General features: G+C 43.4%; 1 protein-coding gene across 1 annotated transcript in view; it reads right to left on the bottom strand.

Moving 5' to 3' along the window:
* The window catches only part of atp7a (ATPase copper transporting alpha), a 132,027-nt gene extending 114,989 nt beyond the window's left edge, over positions 1-17,038 (bottom strand). The window contains exon 1 of the mRNA XM_060915283.1: positions 16,918-17,038. The gene's annotated coding sequence lies outside the window, so the exon portion shown is untranslated. The remainder of the gene's footprint in view (positions 1-16,917) is intronic.
* Between the last annotated feature and the right edge of the window lie 9,468 nt (positions 17,039-26,506).

Consider the following 26,506-nt stretch of genomic DNA (forward strand, 5'->3'; position numbering starts at 1 on the left):
ACCTGGCGACTTGTCCAGGGTGTACCCCGCCTTTCGCCCGTAGTCAGCTGGGATAGGCAGCTAGAGATAATGAGAGGAGATGAGATGAACTTTGCAGCTAAAAAAGCAGCAGCAGGTTTAAACACAGAGCGCTGGGAAAACAGCACTTCACGCATGCAGAAAAGCCCAAATTACCCTGTATCACCACAGAAAAGCCCAAATTATGCAACTGAAAGGCCTGTTTTAAAACAGTTAGTCACTCTTGTTAAAGTGAATTCCACCTCTTGAGACGCAACATTTATTGTCCAGAGAGTACATAAAGCACTGAGACAGCAATAATGTATTGCCATGATGAGGAAACTTAGACTCACAGCTTACACAACACTTGTTTTTTGTCCCGAGACAGTGATAAAAAATGCCGCCAAACTGGGCTTTTAAAAGCTGGTGGTTTCAGTAATTCTGAGTCATCCGCCGTGTTTCTTCACAAAGCGGCGCGTGATCTTGCGAGATTGCTGCAGCAACCACAAACATCGCTGCGCCCAAGTTCAGCTCCAGATACCGAATCAAATTTTTAATATCAAAATTATGCAGTTTGTCGAAGTTTGTTCTGCATCTAGGGTTGTCGGGATGAAAGTAGGTATTATTAGCGAATCATCAGTAAATTGATTTTTGAATCACGGATTGAAATGGATCGATAGATCAGGGATCGATTAATCGTCACATCTCTAGATCTAAAGTGAGCCACCTTGTGCAGTTCTACTCTCAACCAGTCCAGCTCAAACACTACGTTCAGACTGCAACCTGAAACGACCCATATCCGATTTGTTGTGAAATCCGATTTTTTTGTTAGGCCGTTCACATTACCAATTATATGAGACTTGTATGCGATCTCCAATATGAACGGAAAACGACCCAAAAGTGTCCCGCATGTGCAAATTGACACATAATAAGCACATCTACGTAATACGTAAACAAAAAAAAGCGCACTCTTCAAGTTTCCACCAAAGAGGCGGGATTAGCCAACGCAGAATAGTGACGTTTGTCTCTTGTTGATGACGTGTAGGTTGCATGAATGCGACCTGTCCGGTCAGACTGCAGTCGCATGTGAAAATATCGGATATGCATCGGATTTAGGACCACATATCCAAGCGGCCTGGGTCGCATGTGGAAAAATCGGATCTGTGTCGTTCAGATTGTCAATAACAAATCGGATACAGGTCGCATATGGGCAAAAAAAAATCGGATATGGGTCATTTCAGGGTGCAGTCTGAACGTAGTCAAATATTTGCCAGAAAGAATCCAAAACAGCGAGGAATCGACTGAGAAGACGCGATTTTTGTTGAACTGCTCATTAAGGCTTAATTAGTCCATAACTTCGTTAATAATTGTAATTAAGTAAATCTGGGTAGAAGTTATGTGGCACTTTATGCCAGAAAGAATCAAAATCAGTGTAGAATTGAGGGACAAGAAGTGATGTGTGGAAACTGCTCATTAGGGATTGATTAATTATTCCATATCTTCATTATTAATTGCAGTTATGCAAATTTGGGTAGAAGCTATCTATATGCACTAGGGCTGAAACAATATGCGTATCGAAATCGCGATACGCAGAGCCACGATCCGTGTCGCGATACAAGAAGGCAGAATCGCAGTACACCCTTTCAAACTTCTCCTCAGCCCAAAAACAGAGGTGCTTCCAAACTTCAATTTATGAATACTTTACTTTTTATTTAAATTACATTTTAAACTTACTTAAATTACTTTTATTTTTTATATCTATTAGTAAGTCGTTTTCTCGCCGACCTGCGACAATCTTCTGCGAGTCACGCAACGTCCACACTCGCCACTGGCAGAGCATTCATTTCTTTTAAGCGGTCGCCATTCTGGTTGCGACGCGGGGAGCGAATCTGTAAACAAGCAGCTCATTGGCTGGCTAGGTGTGCCACAAGCCAATCACAATCACTTGACCGGAAAGGCATGCAGTGTTGCCAGATTGGGCGGGTTTAGGTGCTTTTTGGCTGGTTTTGAACATATTTTGGGGTGGAAAACGTTAGCAATATCTGGCAACACTGAAGGCATGTCTGCTTGGGCGGAAGCCTTCTGCGGCAGTTACATTTTGACACGCGAGCAATGTTTCACCATAAAAATTCCGTAATTTCCATCTGTTTTCCGCGATCACAGAAAATCATTGGCCCTATGAGAGTGAGACAGTGAGAGAGCCACCCCCCCCCAAAAAAAAAAATCTTAACGGATTTACACGATTTGGAAAAATGACTTTCAGAACCTAAAAAAAAACAGAGCTTCCGGCTCAACAGTATTATTTTGAGAAATAAAACAGTCTTTGGATATACATTTGTTCATTTTTGCATACATATTACTCATTCTCTGCAGTGGTCTGAATTATTTGTTATTAAATAGTTAATGTAAGTAAGTAAATGTTAATAAGTCAAATTTACTACTTTAAAAATACATTTAAAAAAAATCGTGGGTGTATCGAATCGTGGGTCAAAAATCACGATACGAATCGAATCGTGAGTTAGGTGTATCGTTACAGCCCTAATATGCACCCCAGGCAGACCTACCTTCCTGCCAAAAAGAATAAAAATCGGTGAAGAACTGGAGAAAGAAGAAGCGATTTTCGTGAAATGTGGACGATACCAAACAGACAACAGACGACACATGATGACATAAGTTCATCGCCTGCCAGCTGGATGAGCAATTAAAACATAATTATATAAAACATTTTAAAAACTGAATAAATAACTAAAAGAGCTGCTTTAAAAACACACATGACCGAAACTAACACTTTTGGTGGTGGCATCTTCTTAAAAACATCATCGACGGTATTTTGTGAGTAAAAAATAAATAAAAAAAAGTTCTCTTCTGGCATTTAGCCCAGGGCGAGAGAGTAAAACCTCAAGGTGAAGACTGTTAAACAACACAGCAATAATTTTACCCAAACGAATATAACACCAGAGGAAGAGACTATAATGAATTTCTTTTTACAATACTTGAGCGATAGGATGGGAAAAAGTCACTTATTTCTGGGCTTCACGTGACGTCACATCCGCCTCATTAGTTATTCAAAACTTTAGCTGGCGGTCTACCGAAGCTCAGCCGACAAAGCGTTTGTACGGAGAAGCTGCATCGCTCGCATGAAAAACAACTTACGCTTGCGTTGTTCGAATCGATCAAACCGTGAAACTGATAAAAGTTTCTTCAGGGTTCGCCGTGAACTAATAAAAAAGGGTGAACGAACACAGGATTTCACAAAAAGACGTGGAGAAAGGTGGCTTTCGAACCTCTCGCTGAAATCGAAGGGAGCCGAGTCGAAGCGTGCTCGAGTTTGCAGTGATCACTTGGTGAAAGGTTTGTATTTCCCTCTCAGCTACGGCCTTAAGGCCTCTGCATGCTCGTGCGAGAAGGCTTTTGCAGATAGCTTTTCGCAGACAGTTGTAATTTATCGTTGAGCGGGGAGTAATAGTTGTGCGCGATGTTATTCACCGGCACAACGCAAGGGGGCGCGAAGTCGCTAGGAGTAGTTGGTGGGTGTGGTTAGTGGAGTGTTTATCCTCCGGTTACCTAATGACTAGAACTTTTTTTTTTTATAAATGACTAGAACTGGAGTCGTATAGATGTACGCACTTCCTCAATCAACCGCTCTTCGTGCTGCTCCAGCTTCGCTCGTGTTTTTAAAAATGGCGGTCGTGAAAACAAACCAAACCGGGAAAGTAGGGAAGCGGAAGTGCGTGTACAGCGGATGTAGAGTGGACCAATCAGAGCCCTCTTGTCTGCGAGGCTTCTGCGGTGGTCACAATTTTTGGGAGGTGCGCACAGAGCGTCTGCGAAGGTGGGGGGGCTACGCAGACACTATCTGCGACACCGTCTGCGAGGACTGGGTTGTCAGCATAAATTGGCCTTTAGTGTTTTCCAAGGACTTTTCTTGCTACGTGTCGTTATTTTACGCTACTTTTTTTTAGTCACGAAGCGCTAAAGTCCCCAGCTGTTTCTTTGTTTCCTCCTCACAAATCCATATGCGTGAAGGTCGCGACAAAATTCTTCCCCAGCCGTACAGCTACAATGCGCCGTGATCTCTTCTCCGTCCTGTTTAACTAAGATCCAGGTCTTTAAAGGGGTTTCTGATGATCTTTGTGAATGATTTAGCTGAGAGATAAGAGCCAACACAAGTGAGAATCAAGCCGACTGTTTGTTTGCGCTTCGTTATAAAGACGTGAACGAAAAGCTTAAAAAAAAAAAAAAAAAAAAAAAAAAAAAGAACATACTTACACGGGCAAAAACAAAACAGGATTCATTGGGCAGTGACTTGATAGCGAGGTCCTTTACCCAGCCACATACAAAAAAGTTGTAAGCCTCCATACTCTTCCACGCTTTCATCCGTTTTGCGGTGTAGAAGGACGTCTGCAACACCAGATAGTTCGAGATGTCGGGGAACTCGACTGAAGGGTAGTTTTCGAGATCGTATGACAAATCCTTCTTTCCCAGACTGTAGGGGTCGATTCCATTGCACACAGCAATCTTCTGAATAGATCTAAAGCCAGCAGTGGCTTCTAGATTACGAGCGTACTCTGATAACTTATCGCTGGTTGTTTGCACTACGGCAGCCGTTTAGACCACCAGCTATTCACTGCCGGTAAAACCGCTAAGAAAAGTCACGAGACTGAAACCCAGCAATATGCAGCCATACATCTGTGGAAGAACCAATGATCACCAATAGGCATCTCCAACCAAGCTGTTTAAACAGTTCTCCTCATCGTTTATCACACATTTTCTTCTGTACGATAACACAAGTGCCTCTCTTTCGGCGCTTAATAAGTCGCACCAGACTGGTTTGAAGGGCGTTTGACCAGATGGCATTACAGTACCTGACCAGTGGCTGAACAAGGACGCCATAGAGCCGTTTATATACATCGACTTTAAGATATTTCCAAATCCGTGCCAGTAATCCTAACCTGCTACTAATCTTCTTGGCTACACAGTCCATGTGGTCGTGTCAGCTTAAGGACGAATCGAATACGACATCCAAGTACCTCATTACAGATACAGATACAATCAGTAACTCAGATAAAGTTCAACAAAAGAATGAACTGGATATAGAAGTAATGGCCAAGTGTTAGCGAGACTCACAGAGCATAAACTTAGTTTTCTTTACATTAAGTAGAAGCTCATTTGCACTGAACCATGCATTCAGGCTGGTTAACTCCGCGTGAAGGGTGGACCCGATGGATGGGCGGATGCTTAGCATAGCAAAAGTAATACCTGCGTCATCTGCATAAACAATCACGCTGCAGTTCTTCATCAACCAGATCGACCAGATTATCATCTCGAGCTCTTCTCGCACATTCATGTCATGACTTCCATCTTCTTCCATCATGACTTGCATGCACGTTATATTTTTGCATGCAATAAACGCAATTCCAATCCTGATCATTAACAAGATCAACTGTGAGCTACTGCTCACTTATGTATCCCCTCCACTCTCGCTTAGATCAGAATGCAAGCAATCGAAGGAAAAGGGCACTTATTATGAATGTTGACTTCAACAAATAATTAACCCTGAAACAAGTAAAGCGCAGTGTTCCCCCCTCAGGGATTTCAAATAGCATCCTGGTAAACTGTCATGGCGAAATCGCGTCAAAATCCACACTGTGTTTCGTAAATACATTCAGTCGGTAAACAGGAAGTCGATGTGGGACAGACCTGAAAACGGTATACACGCTATAGGACCCCAAGCTGAAGTTTGGTACGAAGTGGCTATGATTTGTGGTTGCTGAGAAAAAGGGTATTCCGGACGGACGGGGATACAGACACACGGATGGACAGAGGTAAACCAGTATACTCCCCCTCCTTCCTTTGGAGTGGGGATATAATAAACATATTAAACAAGAGGGGTCCCAGGACAGAGCCCTGTGGTACACCCATTGATAATTCTATGCCATCAGATAACGTCCTGTAAACAGCTACGACTTGGGATCTATTTAATACAAACTGGTGTCCAAACTATTGATAACTGACACTTTTTCTAACATAATAAAATGGAGTAAAGTAACTAATTATTTGGAAAATGAAGGGCACTGAAATACTACAGTTTTGGGATTTTCATGGTCTGCTTTGCAATCTGCCAACCCAAGCAAAAAGATTCACTGAATATTCACTATTTCTACATCCCTACACACGGTGTTCTAGTCGTAAGTTTTATACCCAGACTTACAGCTCATAGAAGTCTTGTGTTCAGTCCTTTAAGAACTCTAGTAGCTCAGGCCATTATTAAAAAATGTTCTGTTTCCGGTCCACCGGCCGGGTGAGTGCCGTTTGTGTGGTTGAAATTTTTTTTTTTTTAACGCCGGTTTTTCGACATTTTTTCGGGTTCGTAAATCTAAAATCAAACTTGACATTTCCGCATTCCCAGGGCTTTCCACTAAGGCTCATACTAGCCAGCCATGACAAATAAGTAGCACAAAAACTCCTGTGCACGCAGTTCCCAGGATTAAATGTATTTTCCACAGACCATTTATTTATTCACTTTACTCAGATACAAAGTAAAATGGCAGTAAATCTTCTTTCTTTTCTTGCGTATTGCATCATGAGGCGTTCCTGGCTTGTAAATCTCTTATTTTCGGTGCATGACACATTCACACAGCTGAGCATGCTATGAATTAACAACGACAACGGTCTGCAGTGGGGCTACACAATTACACACTCAGCGAACATTTCTCCATTTGTGTATGAAAATACACTCCAACCACTCAGTTTGGGTTCATTTACAACCAACGGTGTCTTTTGATGCCAGCACGTAATTGAACGAGAGAAGACTGGTTTACCGGAGACAAAATAAGCGTCATCTCTGCTTCTGTCCCCTCCGACACACTACTGCCTCCGCCGAGTGCGCGCGCACTCTGAACTGAATCAGCTCTGCGCATGCGCCGTGCGGCACAAAAAAACAGCAGCCACCATGAAGGAAGCAGATCCGGAGTTTTCAAACATTTGCTTAAGGCCAAGTTTACATTAGACCGTATCTGTCTCATTTTCTTCGCGGATGCACTGTCCGTTTACATTAAACCGCCTGGAAACGCCGGGAAACGGGAATCCGCCAGCGTCCACGTATTCAATCCAGATCGTGTCAGCTCCGGTGCTGTGTAAAAATTGAGAATACGCGGATACGCTGTGCTGAGCTCTAGCTGGCGTCGTCATTGGACAACGTCACTGTGACATCCACCTTCCTGATTCGCTGGCGTTGGTCATGTGACGCGACTGCTGAAAAACGGCGCGGACTTCCGCCTTGTATCACCTTTCATTAAAGAGTATAAAAGTATGAAAATACTGATGCAAATACTGCCCATTGTGTAGTTATGATTGTCTTTAGGCTTGCTATCCTTCCACTTGCAAGTAGTAAGTGATATGCGCTGGGATCACACACACAGCGGCTCAGTCCCGAATCACTGCTCGTGCGCTTCACTCGCGCGCTCTGTGAGCTGCGCAGGGCCGGAGTGCGCACCCTCCAGAGGGCACTCGCTGTTCAGGGCGGAGTGATTTGGAGCGCAGGATACCTGCGGAGCCGAGCGTATCCGTGTATTGGCGTTGCTGTGTGCACGCGAATTGTGTATTGGTGTTGCTGTGTGCACGCTAATCATTTTAAAAACGTTAATCTGATGATCCGCTGATACGGTCTAATGTAAACCCCACCTAAGTGTGAAATCGCAAAATGGTATTCTAGCGAACAACAAAATAGTAAAGATTCAGAAAAACAAATCATTCAGTGATCATTTTAATAGTGTAATTTCATCCGAACTCGGCCTAACGCTCGATTTAGAACTACAAAAAGTCCGTGTGTCGGACATTTTAAGTACCTTTGTAAAAGTTTTGCAAATGTTGCAGTCAGCATTTAAAATGCTAACTTAAAGTTTTTGTACAAGTTTCAGTTGATTAAACTGTCATTTTATTAAATGTGTCTGCTTTTGTAATAAAAAAGTACTGAAAGAAAAAGCAAACAGCATTGCGATTTCTTATCCATCCATATATAAAAAATAAATAAATAAATCCCTCCCTCCCGACTGAAAATTTTTTTGCTCACCCGGTGGACAGGAAACGGATTTTATTTAAGGATGGCCTCAGTGCAGTCAAACAGAAATTTACACAGGACTACAGTACTGTGCGTGTTAATCAAACTGTCAGACTTAAATGGGAGAATCAAAATACTGTGATAATTAATACGTTAAGAATAATTGTATAAAACTGACTTTTTTTTTTTTTTTTTTTTTAAATGTCAGCGGCGTTTCTCCCACCAGTATAGCGATACACAGGACTACACCTTTATATGCATTAATGAAACTATGAAAATTAAACGTGAGGACAACAGTATGATAATAATAAAAGTTTCTGCAAAATGTTGATGTTTTCTGTTCAGATAAATATCATAAAATCAAATAAAATTGATGACTATTACCAGTTATATACTTTAATTTTGATAAACATTGAAAACATTCATAGTAGCTATGACAATGCTGCTAAATCTGAAGACTTTCACAGTTACGCAGAAAAGAAAACTGGACAACACCAGTCAAAAAAGTTCGTACACCCCTACTCATTCATAGTTTTTCTGTATTTTGACTCTCTTCTACATCGTAGAACAATAACAAAGCAGGGTTCTCCAGAAACTCTACCGGCAAGTGGCCTAGTGGTTAGCGTGTCCGCCTCTTGATCGGGAGATCGCGAGTTTGACTCACGGTCGGGTAATACCAAAGACCATCATAAAAATGGTACCTACTGCCGTCTGGCAAGGCATGCTGCAATACAAATGTGAGTGGGAAGTCAATCTCTTGCAGTTACCAGAGGACCAACCCCCCACTGTAACCCTAGCTATGTAATAGGCGAGAGGCCGAGGGCTACGGAGATCGGTGCCCCCCTATGTGCCACATGGCGTGGGACGGACTTCGGATTAGTTTTGGCTCCAGAAAATCTGAAGTAGCCGACGGGGGAGAAATAATAATAAAAAATAGGCAGCGGCTCTGGAATTTGCAGCAAAGAAAATTTTTTAATTTACATCAGGGTTTTTTCTAGAAAAATTTAGCATGAGGGCGCTCACCATGGCAAAGGAGCGAAGCGACGGGAGATGGTGCCAGTTGTCCGTCCCCCCCGCCATGCGAAGCCTTTGAAAAATTGAGGCTCCAATGGGACATTCTGAGGCTGTCTGAGAGGGAAATTGTAACAAATTGTCTGTCAGCATTGAAAAAAAAAGAAGTAATCTTCCTCTGCCCCGGACAGTCTTTGGCTTTCTTCCGTTTCGTGCCGCGGGATGACATCTTTAAATGCCCAAGTGTCAACAAAAACAACTCGCGAACTACTTCTGTCAAAAACTCCCATGCCGGTGGGTGAAAGGTCATTCAGTCTCGAGAAATCTCGCTCTACAAGTCAGCTGACCTTGTATGTAACCCATGTCAAATCTCGCGAGAGCAGCCGCGACAAGTAAACAACTAAACAACATGGCGCCTCAGTCTGGGAAACGCCAATTCGGATTGTTTTTGCACCGTCTGGCGGTGTATCTACTATGATTGGAATATTTCTGGAGTAATTATAACGTATTTGATGATCAGACAGATTGCCATGTGGTGTTGCTGGGATGTTTTCACGGAGAAAAGATCGTTTTGAGATCGACTGCATGTTGTGCAGTAGCATATAAGTGCATGGCCTAAGTGTGACTTGGGGTTCAATCGGCATTTCAGTAAGAGGGCGCAGCGCCCCTGTTCCCCGGTTTAGACGAAAGCCTGTACATGCCTTCTGGTGAATCCTCAGCTAATAAATTACTAACTGTAAAATACCTGCAAAATATATATGAAATTTCCCTCCAGATGTGTGCGCGCTTGACTTTCTCAGCTCCCCTCTGTAGTACGCTGCCTGGCTCTGTAACATAACTACATATGCTACGGCATGGTCATGTGGTCCGGCTCAGCCAATCAGAGCACGAGAATCGATCAACAAATATGGCGTCACTTCTGGTCATGACCCGAATCGAAGACAATTTCATGGTGGAATAATTAAATTTGCAGCAAATTATGGGCAGCGGAGACTAGCTATATAAAAATCGCTTGAACATTCGAAAGAAAGGTTTTGTTTTTTTCTTTTCTGGACTCAAGTTGCTGGCGCAACCCATTTTTGTCTGCAGTGCTTGTGGACATCTCTGCTGAAGACATAAAAACGATGAAATAAAGATATGGAACATAAGACTCCATATATTTTACAGAATTAGAGTATGTGGTAAAAGAAAAAAAAAAGTGTTAAAAAACAAAATGGTTCATAATTTAGATTCTTCAGCATATCCAGTGTTGACCTCGATGACGCTTTGTACACTATGGAGCACTTGCATGTGACGTCACAGCCGATCCAGATTGTGACAGACGCCATCTTGTCGGTCAAACGCCATATTTCCGCCTTCTAGTTCTACTTCTGCTTCTACCTTTTCTTCTGGAAAACCCTACTACAACGGCTGCGGCTACAAGCTCTCCCTACCTGTGCACGTTTTTTGTGTTTTTCGTGTGTATTTTTGCGTGTTGTTCGTCTGTACCGGACTTCAATATCCACTACAACCGTATGGACTTACTGGACATTGGTTTCCAGCAGAAAATGACGGTTTGTAGCGATTTCCATCGCATGCACAACATTCCAGACGAGATAGCGAGACCAGCGGGGTCTCCGTGGATTGTTATCGGGTCTGGCAGGCGAAGGAGGCGGCGTCGGGAGCGGAAGCAAAAGCGAGGCTGCAGGCAGAGCCGGCCTGTTGACTAAGCTCAGAAAACAGCCACTCAAACCTCCACTGCCGCCTCTACCTCTCCAACGCCAGATCCATGGTAAACAAGACAGACGATTTGGAATTATCTTATTCTATAATCGGCTGGTCAGTGCTATACTAGATAATACTTAAGTGACTTACCCATCCAATGAGGATTATTTTCTTGTTTACAAGATGCCGCGGCTGACAAATCCTGAATTTCTGTAAAGATAACTGTCCAGAGATTTATAAGCACGCAGTGCTTCACCACTGAACAGCGAGGGAAAGTTTATGAGGTAATTATACACGTCCGGGTATTCCACCTCCGGCAGTTCAAAATCCACCGACACGGTCGTGAAAACTCCGTCCGGAAAGCCATAAGGGTCACTAATCTGTAGATCATTTATTTTAGACATATATCTAGTTGTCTGTTCATTAGAAAAATGAGCCGTGTAGTCCGTCGGTTGAAATTGATCCATTCTGTACACGAGTGCAGCAGTATTCAGCTGTGTTTTTGACCGACAAGATGGCGGCTGTGTACTTTCCGGTCACGTGACTGCAAGATCTCTATTGACATTCTCTTAACCAGCTTCATGAGGTGATCACCTGGAATGCTTTTCAATTAATAGGTGTGTCTCGTCAAAAGGTCATTTGCGGCTTAATTTCTTGCCGCCTTAATGCAGTTGAGATTAAAACAATAAACAAACAGTAAATAGCCTTATTCCATCCACAACTGTAGTAATCCTGCAGGGCCTGAATTTGGGTGTGGGATTGCGGGTATCGCGCATATTTTTTTAATTCCTGCACCTTTAACGATTCTAATGCGAGAGATTCCCACACATTACTGCATTGCCTGACAACGTCAATCTAATAATGGATCAATGTGAATGCGCGACTACCTTCTGTTCTCAAGGTTACTTGAATTGAACCGTCCTTTTACTGACTGACCCCCCTCTCCCCCTGTAGCCTACTCAGGAAAAAAAAAGCCAGCAGACACACACACACACACACACACACACACACACAGCGCGTGCAGCCTTCCTCTCTCGGACTTTTGCTGTAAAACAAACATGGACCGCTGGCTAAAACGTACAAGTGCAGTGGCAGAAGTTTCCCCTGCTAAGAGGAAAACTCCTGAATCCGATGGATGGTGGGAATAGCAGTGTGAGTGATACCATTGAGAATACACAGGACAAGACAGCTAACGTTAATGTCGACGTTGCAAAGGGGATTAGATCAGAGCATGGCTATAAGAAAAAAGTATTTACAAGGAAAAGCAAAGGACACCGATGCTGACAAAAGAGATGACCACTAGGAGAAAGAGTAGGAAAGACTACATGTGCAGGCCTACACATTAAGCATTTACCACTGGTGGCCCATTGGGCCAGTGGAATTGAAAAGTTACTGGCCCAAATGAAAAATGTGGTGGCCCAAATGCGTGTGGTACCTGAACCACAGCTGCCACAAGCAGCTGGTGCTTGCAAAAAGAGGGGGGTCCGGGGGCCCTCCCCCGTAAAATTTTGATTTTTCAATTCATATTCGTGCATTCTGGTGCATTTTAAGGTGAAATTAATGAAAATAAGATTATTCATATTTTGCTAACATTATTATATCTTTATTGTTTGCTCACATTGAAATTTTATTGTTTGCATTCCTTGTTCTATCAATTTCTCAGGGCCCGTTTACACGAGGACGCTGTCGGGGTAAATTTAAAATCACCTACAACCCCGATTCCAAAAAAGTTGGGACAAAGTACAAATTGTAAATAAAAACGGAATGCAATGATGTGGAAGTTTCAAAATTCCATATTTTATTCAGAATAGAACATAGATGACATATCAAATGTTTAAACTGAGAAAATGTATCATTTAAAGAGAAAAATTAGGTGATTTTAAATTTCATGACAACACATCTCAAAAAAGTTGGGACAAGGCCATGTTTCCCACTGTGAGACATCCCCTTTTCTCTTTACAACAGTCTGTAAACGTCTGGGGACTGAGGAGACAAGTTGCTCAAGTTTAGGGATAGGAATGTTAACCCATTCTTGTCTAATGTAGGATTCTAGTTGCTCAACTGTCTTAGGTCTTTTTTGTCGTATCTTCCGTTTTATGATGCGCTAAATGTTTTCTATGGGTGAAAGATCTGGACTGCAGGCTGGCCAGTTCAGTACCCGGACCCTTCTTCTACGCAGCCATGATGCTGTAATTGATGCAGTATGTGGTTTGGCATTGTCATGTTGGAAAATGCAAGGTCTTCCCTGAAAGAGACGTCGTCTGGATGGGAGCATATGTTGCTCTAGAACCTGGATATACCTTTCAGCATTGATGGGGTCTTTCCAGATGTGTAAGCTGCCCATGCCACACGCACTAATGCAGCCCCATACCATCAGAGATGCAGGCTTCTGAACTGAGCGCTGATAACAACTTGGGTCGTCCTTCTCCTCTTTAGTCCGAATGACACGGCGTCCCTGATTTCCATAAAGAACTTCAAATTTTGATTCATCTGACCACAGAACAGTTTTCCACTTTGCCACAGTCCATTTTAAATGAGCCTTGGCCCAGAGAAGACGTCTGCGCTTCTGGATCGTGTTTAGATACGGCTTCTTCTTTGAACTATAGAGTTTTAGCTGGCAGCGGCGGATGGCGCGGTGAATTGTGTTCACAGATAATGTTCTCTGGAAATATTCCTGAGCCCATTTTGTGATTTCCAATACAGAAGCATGCCTGTATGTGATGCAGTGCCGTCTAAGGGCCCGAAGATCACGGGCACCCAGTATGGTTTTCCGGCCTTGACCCTTACGCACAGAGATTCTTCCAGATTCTCTGAATCTTTTGATGATATTATGCACTGTAGATGATATGTTCAAACTCTTTGCAATTTTACACTGTCGAACTCCTTTCTGATATTGCTCCACTATTTGTCGGCGCAGAATTAGGGGGATTGGTGATCCTCTTCCCATCTTTACTTCTAAGAGCCGCTGCCACTCCAACGCTACGTTCACACTGCAAGGCTTAATGCTCAATTCCGATTTTTTTGTGAAATCTGATTTTTTTGTGAGGTCGTTCACATTAACAAATATATGCGACTTGTATGTGATCCTCAGTATGAACGAAAAGCGACCTAAAAGTGTTCCGCATGCGCATTGCAGGATACGACGACGTCACACGCAGTGAGCATGGCCAGTGTTTACGGAAGTAAAACCGCCCGGTTGCGGTATGACCCATCCAATCTAGCTTGAATAGCTGCATCCCCCCAAATGGAAATCAGCTCCCTAACCTCTGCGTCCTTCCATTGAGAAGATTCAGAACGTTCACAACCTGAAGCGTCCCTCGCACTGATGTCATGCGCAGGGGCGCAGATATGTTTTTTGAACTGGGAGGGACAAAGCTGCCAGCAAACCAGCCCCAACCCCGATATGCCTGTCAAACTTGTTGTTAGTAACCATAGCAACCAAGCTCGAGCTCGCAACCTGTGCAGTCTGCGCAGCTCAACCAACCGAATATCAGTCTTTGTTTTATGTGAGTTGTTGCAACTATGTATACACTGCTGTGCACCTCAATAAACCGAATGGTAATTAGTCTTTTGATTTTTCCATGAGGTTTGCCTTATGCAAAGAAAGACAGCATAGATGTTTTTTCCTCCCTATAAGTGGGGGGGACCGAACGAGGTGAATTTAAATCTGGGTGGGACGAGTCCCACCCTCTATCTGCACCCGTGATTATGCGCCATGTTGTTGTAACTTTTTTTGAGAGACCCGCCGCCTACTTCAGCGCAGAATAGTGACGTTTGTGGCTTGTTGATGACGTGTAAGTCGGATGAATGCGACCTGGCGGTTCAGACTGAAGTCGCATATGAAAAGAGCGGATAGGAATCGGAATTAGGACCACATAAGAGCAATTCCAGCGTTATGGACGTGACACTTGAACTCAAAATGGCAACAAATGACCCAGTGCATGTTTTATTGTCTCCCAGTATTTAAACAGGTGTTGCATATTTTAAGGCTGTACCATACTGGAGAAGTGATAGAACAAGAACAATTCCCATAGTACATCTAGGGCATGCCAGAAAATGCCAATAAAAGATGCGTTATGGACGTGACAGAAAAAGTATCACTTTTCTTGGGTGACTGTACATTTTTATCAAACTCTGTGAAATTGTAAACCTAATGTCGAAATGGAGATAGCCATTTGATAGAGGGGTCCAAGGTGAATATTAAAAAATCTTTGTTTAAAATATTTTGTATTTCATGCAGAGTTTCGGAAGGAAAAGTCAGCGTTATGGATGTGACGCGTCTGAAATAGACATGGCATATGTTTAGAAAATCAGCAATTTAACCACCATAACCCTTTGAAAAACTCTCTAAATATCAGCTAAAACTATCAAAGTTCTTAAATAATATTTAGGATGGCTATTGTTTTGCTGTTTTGTGGATTTTAGCATACATTTCTGTGGCTTGTGGCAATAATATAGAATTGTACATGATCAAAGTTGGGGCGGCACGGTGGTGTAGTGGTTAGCACTGTCGCCTCACAGCAAGAAGGTCCTGGGTTCGAGCCCTGGGTCCGGCGAGGGTCTTTCTGTGTGGAGTTTGCATGTTCTCCCCGTGTCCGCGTGGGTTTCCTCCGGGTGCTCCGGTTTCCCCCACAGTCCAAAGACATGCAGGTTAGGTTAACTGGTGACTCTAAATTGAGCGTAGGTGTGAATGTGAGTGTGAATGGTTGTCTGTGTCTATGTGTCAGCCCTGTGATGACCTGGCGACTTGTCCAGGGTGTACCCCGCCTTTCGCCCATAGTCAGCTGGGATAGGCTCCAGCTTGCCTGCGACCCTGTAGAAGGATAAAGCGGCTAGAGATAATGAGAATGAGATGAGATGATCAAAGTTGATTTTAGCTTGGGTTTTACATTATAAGAAAGAAAGACTGACAGTGACATATTAGGTTGGTTACAAATTGGTTCAACTTATTCACATCTGTAAAATACAGGCCTAGGTGAGATCTCTGGGAGTGGTTTTGATGTATTACATGTTGCTTTACTTTTGCATGGTGAGGTTGACATTTACATGGAATTGCCCATATATCCAAACGGCCTGGGTCGGATTTGAAAAAATCGGATCTGTGTCGTTCATATTGTCAATAAAAGATCGGATACAGGTCACATATGGGCGAAAAAATCGGATTTGAGTCACTTCAGCCTGCAGTGTGAACGTAGCCCAAGATGCTCTTTTTATACCCAGTCATGTTAATGACCTATTGCCAATTGACCTAATGAGTCAGCCCTGTGATGACCTGGCGACTTGTCCAGGGTGTACCCCGCCTTTCGCCCGTAGTCAGCTGGGATAGGCTGCAGCTTGCCTGCGACCCTGTAGAAGGATAAAGCGGCTACAGATAATGAGATGAGATGAGTTGCAATTTGGTCCTCCAGCTGTTCCTTTTTTGTACCTTTAACTTTTCCAGCCTCTTATTGCCCCTGTCCCAACTTTTTTGAGATGTGTTGCTGTCATGAAATTTCAAATGAGCCAATATTTGGCATGAAATTTCAAAACGTCTCACTTTCGACATTTGATATGTTGTCTATGTTCTATTGTGAATACAATATCAGTTTGAGATTTGTAAATTATTGCATTGTTTTTATTTACAATTTGTACTTTGTCCCAACTTTTTTGGAATCGGGGTTGTAATTTTTCTCTTTACATGATACATTTTCTCAGTTTAAACATGTGATATGTCATCTATGTTCTATTCTGAATAAAATATGGAATTTTTGGAATCGGGGTTGTATATAAAACTATCATACAATGTGATTTACTGGATTTTTTTTTTTAGATTCTGTCTCTCACAGTCTGTAAACAAGTTCAGCTAATTCACAACTGTGTGTGTGTGTGTGTGTGTGTGTGTGTAAATGGAGACACAGTAAAAAACAAACAAATAGAATTATAAAAATACAACTCAAACCAAGGAATAAAATATATTGTTAACTTTAGTTAGCAAGCTAAACAAGTCCATAACAATCACATTCATGCTAACCCTAAGCAGCTTTCAACAACTCCATGGGTTTAAGTCCAGACTGATGTTAGCTAACACTGCCCAGCTATCAATAAACAATAACAGTGTTTATTTTAATTTACCTTTTTAATAAGGGTGTTCAATAACAACAACAGACCTTAGACGCTTGGCTTGACTCCTCTGGATGAACACTCAAACACAGACAGCACTAAATAAACCATCCAGGCTGGAAACACTAGTGAAATAAAGCCCTGCTCCTCCAGCAGCTGCGCTCACTCTCTCTAACCCATTGGAGAATAATGAAACGAGAGCAACAACATCCTGCACGTATTACCAGATTGCGGCTCAATCCCAAATCGCTCTCTGTTTAAAACCTAGTGCACTTATAAGTGTGTAAACCACCTGAATACCTACCCTACATAGTGCACTCATATAGTGAACACAGAGGCATTTGGGTTTTAACTAACCGTCCCGGTGCCCGCCTCCAAGTTACAGTGCGTTCATGAGAATCAACACTGCGCCATTCAGCGCATAGCATTAAAATTTAATGAGTTAAAGAAACAGTACATTCAAATTATCGGGAGGGAAAGTGAAACACAGCGATCCTAGTGGTAGCGTTCCTAAACCGAGAGCCACACATCACATTATCTCTAGCCGCTTTATCCTTCTACAGGGTCGCAGGCAAGCTGGAGCCTATCCCAGCTGACTACGGGCGAAAGGCGGGGTACACCCTGGTCAAGTCGCCAGGTCATCACAGGGCTGACACATACACACAGACAACCATTCACATTCACACCTACGGTCAATTTAGAGTCACCAGTTAACCTAACCTGCATGTCTTTGGACTGTGGGGGAAACCGGAGCACCTGGAGGAAACCCACGCGGACACGGGGAGAACATGCAAACTCCGCACAGAAAGGCCCTCGCCGGCCCCGGGGCTCGAACCCAGGACCTTCTTGCTGTGAGGCGACAGCGCTAACCACTACACCACCGTGCCACCCCAACCGAGAGCCATACTATTGAAAATCCCATATGCTGCTTTTCCACTACCAACGCGGCTGAGTCGAGCTGAGTGGGGCTGTTGGAGTTGCATTTCGACTACAACCGCGCTGGCTGGAAGTGGGTGGACACATTGGGTGGAGTTAACGAAAGTGGGTGGACGTCACGTGATGTCGTTAGGCGGCTCAAACAGTGACATCAGTGATCTTTTAAGCGGTAGTCTTAATGCCATTGTTGTGTATTATGCCTGATGTCAAGACTCTCGTCTCTGCGAGCCTACCACACAGACTTAATGCTTGTGTCATTTTTAGGGCATACCTAACAACCTGTGCCCCCCATCTGTCCTTCTGAGTTACATGTTGGTCCTGGGATTGAGATGCTGGCCTCTTCTGCCCCTCGGACCTGCTTGATCCATCCTGGTGCCCTGTGTCTGGTCGGAGTTTTATCGCATCGCTCCTGTGAAGGACGGCCCCATGAGGACAGTTGAGGGTTACACCTGGAGGATGCTCTGGACTCTTACAGTAATGCTTTTATGGCTGAGGACTACAGTTGACTTGCTAACTTTAGGACTGCAGTTGTCATGAACAGTTTTGCACTCAAGTTTCCATCAATGAAGAGTTTATAACATCAACAAAACTTACTTCACGTTAAAACTGTTAATGTTATAGTCATGCTGTCTGTTGTTGCCCAAATGAGGATGGGTTCCCTTTTGAGTCTGGTTCCTCTCGAGGTTTCTTCCTCATGTCGTCTGAGGGAGTTTTTCCTTGCCACCATCACCACAGGCTTGCTCATTGGGGATAGATTAGGGACAAAATTAGCTCATGTTTTAAGTCATTCAAATTCTGTAAAGCTGCTTTGCAACAATGTTTATTGTTAAAAGCGCTATACAAATAAACTTGACTTGACTTGACTAGTCTCACAACCCGGATAGTAAACAATAAACATGGAGGACATGGAGTCGTTAGTGTTGCTGGTCTTGGTGATGTGGCTTGTTGTCACCGACAACGGCAACAGATACTGGCAAGAGCGTATAGATGAGGCGAGGCGCATAAGGCTTCAGAAATTCTCGTAATTTGTAATTCTTCTTCTTCCGGGTTTACGGTGTTTACAGATCCCAGCGTGCTCGCGGGGCATGTGTGGGCATGTGAGGACACTCCTCCTCACCAATCAGTGCACAGGGGAGTGTCTCCTCACGCCCCTAGCCTCACTCGGCTCGGTTTGGCTCGCTTCAGCCCCACTCCAAAACCGTGCGAGTTTTGGGTGCTGAGCAGGGCTGAAGCGAGCTGAGTCGTGCTGCTCTGAGGTAGTCGAAATGCGAGCCGTGTCGGGCTGAAGTGAGCTGAAGCGAGCTGAAAAAGGGTAGTGGAAAAGGGCCAATAGACCCGATTTTTTTTTTAAATCCCACTTAGTTATGACGTGGAACTTGTACACCCCATCAGGCCCGCCGACAGGGGGGGACAAACGGATATGTTGTCCCGGGCCCAGGAATGGGGAGGGCCCAGAACTGGGCTCTCATGAAGTTGCAATTAAATTATTTTATTTCATTTCAAAATGTGTTGATTTGGGGGAGAAATGTGCTATATTTGCATTCAATAAATGATTTCTAGATCTTTTGCCTTTATTGTCTTTGAAAAAGGCGTCAAGAACCCCCTACCACCCCTAATGCAAAAATGGTTTGGTCTGACTCTTTGATTAAGGGGGTAAAAACGACATCGTTCGATCATAGCGCTTCGACAATCAGCGTGCGTGCCATTTGCCAACATGCACAAGTCAGGAGCACAGAAAAGAAAAGAGAAAAAGAGAGGAAGAAACCAAGAGACTCAGGGGCTCACTGCATAAATATTTTAAAAAAGATTCGGATGATGCAGCAGGTACTAGCAAAGGCAGTGGGGCAGCTGAGCCAGGTAAGACACAGCCAACTTTTTCCAGCCCCGTAAAGTAACCCCAACCAAGGCACGCGCGGCACGCAATTCATGTTACAAACGAGGGGAGAGCAAGTCACACTGAACACCATATCAAACGCACAGGGCATTGAATCATTTCATAACCACAACGGCTTAATAACATTGCGTTTCATATATCTGATTGAAGCTAAGAATATTCACATTAGCCCGCAATCATATCCCGCCGTTTCTCGAGCGGTGTGTTCTTCTCTGCTTTTCACACTGGACAGTACACACGCACAGTATACTATGTTTGCCCCCAGCCCTGCCCGAAATCCCCCGTCCATCGGGGGGGGTTTGTAAGGGGGGGCCCATTCAGAGCATTTTGTCCCAGGCCCAGCCACAGCTGTCAGCGGCCCTGCACCCCATACATGTCAACCTATACGGAATGTCTATATTTTATACGGATTTGATTCAATAAACGTAGTATACAGGCGTATAAATAAAGTTATACGGATTCTTTAAAAAAACTTCAATATTTATTTAGAGTTATAATCAATTCCCACGATGATAAAAGAGCGCATAACATTTACAAACGTACCGTACACCACAGACAGCCAGTAAAGAGTCTTATGAAATCGCCCGTTATCTTGTGGTAGCGCGGCACGGTGGTGTAGTGGTTAGCGCTGTCGCCTCACAGCAAGAAGGTCCGGGTTCGAGCCCCGTGGCCGGCGAGGGCCTTTCTGTGTGGAGTTTGCATGTTCTCCCTGTGTCTGCATGGGTTTCCTCCGGGTGCTCCGGTTTCCCCCACAGTCCAAAGACATGCAGGTTAGGTTAACTGGTGACTCTAAATTGACCGTAGGTGTGAATGTGAATGGTTGTCTGTGTCTATGTGTCAGCCCTGTGATGACCTGGCGACTTGTCCAGGGTGTACCCTGCCTTTCGCCCGTAGTCAGCTGGCATAGGCTCCAGCTTGCCTGCGACCCTGTAGATCAGGATAAAGCGGCTACAGATAATGAGATGAGATCTTGTGGTAGCGAGACTTCGTTCCACTTTTGATCATGCGCACATCACATTGCGAGAATCCCGCCAACCGGGAAGTCATAGACATATAAACATAGACACCGCCTTCTGCGTAGAATCATACGTCATCCTCGCCACCATATTGGATGTGGCAAAGTGGAGATTCTTCAACCGTCTCTGGTATAGCGTCTAGACAGTAGCCGAGAATAAAGATGCCTCATTCATGTGCTGCGTTTAACTGTACCAACAGGTTTACCATCCAAACGAGATCACATGGGATTACCTTTCACAGGTGAGACTGGAAAAATACTTTTCATTGTATTTGGTCATAACGTAATTTTACGAACAGATTTTCCTGACTTTGTGGCTAATATGAAGTCTCGTGCATAATAGCCACTCGGTGAAACCTGTCTCCAAACAATGAAGTATTTCCTTCGTAACTACGCTGATAACACTGTTTTTGTCAAACATTGGAGCTTTGTATTCATTCTGAAGGTTTGTTATTAATATTGAATAAAAAGTAACTGGGATATATCATTGTTAATTATCATTCAAATTTTAGGTAAATTATTTTAATTTGCATCTTAAACAGATATTGGAGGTTGGTTATACTGTTAGGGTTTTGCTGGGAATCAAACCCGGGTTGCTGGTGTAATGATCCAGCAAACCCCCACTAGGCCACCAGGGGAATGACTCAAGTGCAGAGGCGTGAAGCAAAAGTAGAAAAAAAAACAGTTTATTTATACTACATACACTATACAATCCAGGGCAAAAGAAACAAAGTATAATCCAAAGCTGAGAAGACAAAGGGAAAAATAAAATATCCAAAAGTACAAAACAAAAGCCAAAAAACCAGAAAAGAAAAGGCAAAAATGCCAACGCTCAGAAGATCCAAAAACACAGTAAATACTAGGTCCAAAAAGCAAAGCAAAGTGCAAAACCAAAAAGACAAGGAACACAGTACAGAGGACCCTGGAGCTAAACATAACAGCACAAAGACTCCATAACAAGAGGACTGAACTCAGGGGTATAAATACACAAACTAATTAAGGACAGGGCGGGGCAGGAAACAGGCAATAAGACAAAAACAAAACACAGAACACAGTGGTGACCTCTAGAGGCCAAAACAAACATGACCCGAAAAGGAAAAAACAGCGGCCTCTAGAGGCCAAAACAGTCCCAGTCCTAACATATACAGGTTTGATTGACCAAAGGTTGACATGTATGACACCCCTAAAAAATATGGAATCAATTTTGTGCCAAAATGTTCATACAATACTTTTGAAATATCAAACAAAAACGACAAATCAAAATAAAAAAAGTCAATTTTTTTAGACTGGCAAACAAATGATTTGTGTAATCGTGCAAAATATCAGTCTATTACTCTTCAGAAACCTTTTATTTTTGTTCTGTGTCTTTCTCGGTTTTCTTTGACGTAATTTATTTTAGTTGCGATTCCAGCTCTCTCGTTTGCGCTCCCCGACTTTTTGCTTGCAGTTTTGGCACAAACTTCACGTGTGGGTGGGCTGTCCAGGAATGCATTCCCATTGGCTAACTTGTGTTTGACTGACAGCTACGCTCAGCCATTCCCTACTCGGATTTTGGCGGACTGTTTGACGAGTGACTGATCCATTGACGGTAAACAAGGATCGAGTGGACTTTAGTGGCGACTATGATATTGAATTAATTCAACAAAGTGTAAGTACGGGACAAATGTGTTGTGTGTGTTGCAGTAGTACACATTATGCAGGTGTTTCGTGGCAAGTCAAATGTTAGCCTTAGCTCCACTACCCAATATAATAGCTGTCTTGCTAACGTTAAACATGCCTGCATAATGTGTACTACTGCAACACATACAACACATTTGTCCCACACTTACACTTTGTTGAATTAATTCAATATCATAGTCGCCACTGAAGTCCACTCGATCCTTGTTTACCGTCAATGGATCGGTCACTCGTCAAACAGTCCGCCAGAATCCGAGTAGGAAATGGCCCCAACAGCCTCCGGGGGAATCGCTGAGCGTAGCTGTCAGTCAAACACAAGTTAGCCAATGGGAATGCATTCCTGGACAGCCCACCCACACGTGAAGTTTGTGCCAAAACTGCAAGCAAAAAGTCAGAGAGCGCAAACGAGAAAGCTGGAATCGCAACCAAAATAAATTACATCAAACAAAACTGAGAAAGACGCGGAACAAAAATAAAAGGTTTCTGAAGAGTAATAGACTGATATTTTGCACGATTACACGAATAATTTGTTTGCCAGTCTAAAAAATTGACTTTTTTTTGTATTTTTATTTGTCGTTTTTGTTTGATATTTCAAAAGTATTGTATGAACATTTTGGCACAAAATTGATTCCATAAAAAAACACACTATATTGCCAAAATTATTCGCTCACCTGCCTTGACTCACATATGAGCTTAAGTGACATTTTTAACGTAGTTACTGGGAGACCAAATGGTCTCCCAGTGGCCAGATTTGGTCTCCTAGTCCAGTGTTTCCCAACCTTTCTTGAGCCACGGCACATATTTTACATTCGAAAAATCCCACGGCACACCACCAAACAAAAATGTCACAAAAAGTGTATATATAATAAAATATAATGATCATCTAGTCTCAATTTACTCACAATTTACTTACTTAGTGTGAAACCTGGGCCTGTTTAGTTGAACACAAAGCTGATATACTCACAGGAATTGAAGAAAGACACACATGAAGATCTTCCTCAACAGCTCTGAGTCACTCTCCTTTTTTAGTTTTTATAGCAGTCATGCTTGAAAAGCCCAGCTCGCATAGATAGGTTGTGGAAAATCACTTTTTTTGCTTTCTTCTGACCTCTACTCATACTAGGGCCTTCATCTGGGTCAGAATTTTCTCCAGGACCCAGTTTGGATTGTGTACTTTTTCTTTTCAAATATTTATCCATGGCAGCACGGTGGTGCAGTGGTTAGCGCTGTCGCCTCACAGCAAGAAGGTCCGGGTTCGAGCCCCGTGGCCGGCGAGGGCCTTTCTGTGCGGAGTTTGCATGTTCTCCCCGTGTCCGCGTGGGTTTCCTCTGGGTGCTCCGGTTTCCCCCACAGTCCAAAGACATGCAGGTTAGGTTAACTGGTGACTCTAAATTGACCGTAGGTGTGAGTGTGAATGGTTGTCTGTGTCTATGTGTCAGCCCTGTGATGACCTGGCGACTTGTCCAGGGTGTACCCCGCCTTTCGCCCATAGTCAGCTGGGATAGGCTCCAGCTTGCCTGCAACCCTGTAGAAGGATAAAGCGGCTACAGATAATGAGATGAGTAATTTTAAATTTACTTTGATGAAATTATTCAGACACTCCAACGCCCCCCCCCCCAAAAAAAATCTGATCTGCGCGATTCAGCCGTGAAAAAGGCGGCATCCGCCATTTGCATCCCTGTTTAAACTCATAGGTTAACCGACTTTAACCGGCTAATGAGGCTCGGTGGTTGGTCAAGATTTTTTTTTTGTTTTCGCCATCCCTACTATGGATTGGCCTTTCAAAGGCATATATGAGCCAAAAAGATAAAACATTGTCATAGACTAGGCCAGGGTAGTAGGGCTAGGCATAGCCATTTTAAACGTTAGAGATCAAGTGGACTGACGGCCACAAACACTGTTCTGTCTAGTTTCTAAGTTTGCAGTTATCATTCAATCCGAAAATCAACTTAACAGATGTACTAGGAGTACTGAATTAGAAGATTACACCTACCTGATATGAAGTGTTCACTACAAATTCGGCTGGTAGAACTGGGGTACCAGTTTTCTCTTCGCACAGCGGACACCCATTTTGCGCGTCTCTCCTCGTCTGCGGGGAATCTATAAAATGACAGGCCCTCCTTTTGGCCCTGTCTATTGGTACAACCAAATGCTGAACAAGATATAACCATTCTCGAAAGATCTACTCCCACACACTTGATAATTAGAACGGGTTCATCTAAGTTCTATGCGCGGCTTTGCCGTCCAAGATGGCAGATAAACAAATATCACGTGACCTCGTGACGTCACGTGCACGCTCTCTATACAAATTGGCATGTTGATGTACCGTAGGCTACTCGCCGGCCGCTACCTGCTACAGATTTGGAAAGGCGCTAGACTTGCGGTGACGTCACATACGCGACGTCGGGTCCGTGTAGTCTTTGATCAGCTTATTAAAAAACATTCAAAACAATTCAAATCGGTGGAAAAAATAAAGTATGATTACCAGGATCGATAGAGCTGCCCGACATGCACAACATATGGAAGCCATTGTCTTAACTTTGAAGTGTAACCCGAAATGTAATTTTTTGAAAAGATATTCCCATTCATTTTGCCATAGAGGTTAGAACGCATCCAGTAGGGGGCGATGAGATTACTTTCCCTCCCTATACCTAAAATCATACTTGCCAACTTTTCAAAATTCTCCTGGGGAGAAAAGTGCTTGAAGGACATTTTCAACTGGACGAGGGTATGATGTGCGGTTGAAATGATAAAAACAGTGGATCCCAATTAATTGCAAACCATTTGAAATTTAAGAAGAATAAACCTTTATTCGTCACATGCACGCTTCAAGCACAGTGAAATTCATCCTCAACCCATCTGAAGCAGTGAACACACGCACAGAGCAGTGGGCAGCCACACCAGAGCGCCCGGAGAGCAGTCAGGGGTTCGGTCCCTTGCTCAAGGGCACCTCAACCCAAGGCCGCACCACGTCAACCTAACTGCATGTCTTTGGATTGTGGGGGAAACCGGAGCACCCGGAGGAAACCCATGCAGACACGGGGAGAACAAATGTGCAATACCCAGTCTCTCTCTGTGCAATACTTATAATGTGCAATACCCGGACTCTCCCTGTGAAATACTATAATGTGCAATACCCGGACTCTCCCTGTGCAATACCCTATACTTATAATGTGCAATACCTGGACTCTCTCTGTGCAATACTTATAATATGCAATACCCCACTCCATAATGTGGAACACAACACTGTACATAGCACCCTTTTTTTCTTTTTTACTGCATATTTTATGCTGTTTGCACTGTGATTGGAGTTGCATTTAATCTCATTGTACATGTGTATAGTGACAATAAAGGCATTCTATTCTATTCTACATGCAAACTCCACACAGAAAGGCCCTCGCCAGCTGCTGGGTTCGAACCCGGAACCTTCTTGCTGTGAGGCGACCGTGCTAACCACCGTACCACCCTGGCAAAAATTTAATTGTATTTAATTTAATACAATTAAAGAGGGGTGGTGTAGTGGTTAGCACTGTCACCTCACAGCAAGAAGGTCTGGGTTTGAGCCCAGTGGCCGGCGAGGGGCTTTCTGTGCAGAGTTTGCATGTTGTCCGCGTGGGTTTCCTCCAGGTGCTCCGGTTTCCCCCACAGTCCAAAGACATGCAGGTTAGAGGTCCGGGGCCTTTCAGACAGTTTGAGGCAGTCTGCTACACCTTGACATTTTAAGTTTTTCATCTAACTAAAAACATCTATGCAAAAGTGGCACATATGGTGATATTCTAGAAAACCTCAAAAATAACAAAATGAGAGTAAAGTAAATGTAATGAAATTAGTTTTTATTAAAATTCAGTGTAAACACAACTAGACAAAAAAAACTATTTTCAAAGGTCTTCAAATATTGTAAAAAAACACACTATAAATATATCTAGCCAAGACTTTTGAAGTTTGAACCTTGTCAACATAAGTATTGGCTACATAAAAGTAATACCCTGTCCACACTAGAGATTTTGTACCGATACGATACTACTTTCGTACCGCAACACCTGTCCACACTAGCAACTATACCGGTACTGTAGTGGTATAACTGTATCGGTATGAAACCCACAGGGGTGAGAAG

Source organism: Neoarius graeffei, chromosome 2 (assembly GCF_027579695.1).
Source record: "Neoarius graeffei isolate fNeoGra1 chromosome 2, fNeoGra1.pri, whole genome shotgun sequence".
Taxonomy (NCBI): Eukaryota; Metazoa; Chordata; class Actinopteri; order Siluriformes; family Ariidae; genus Neoarius; species Neoarius graeffei.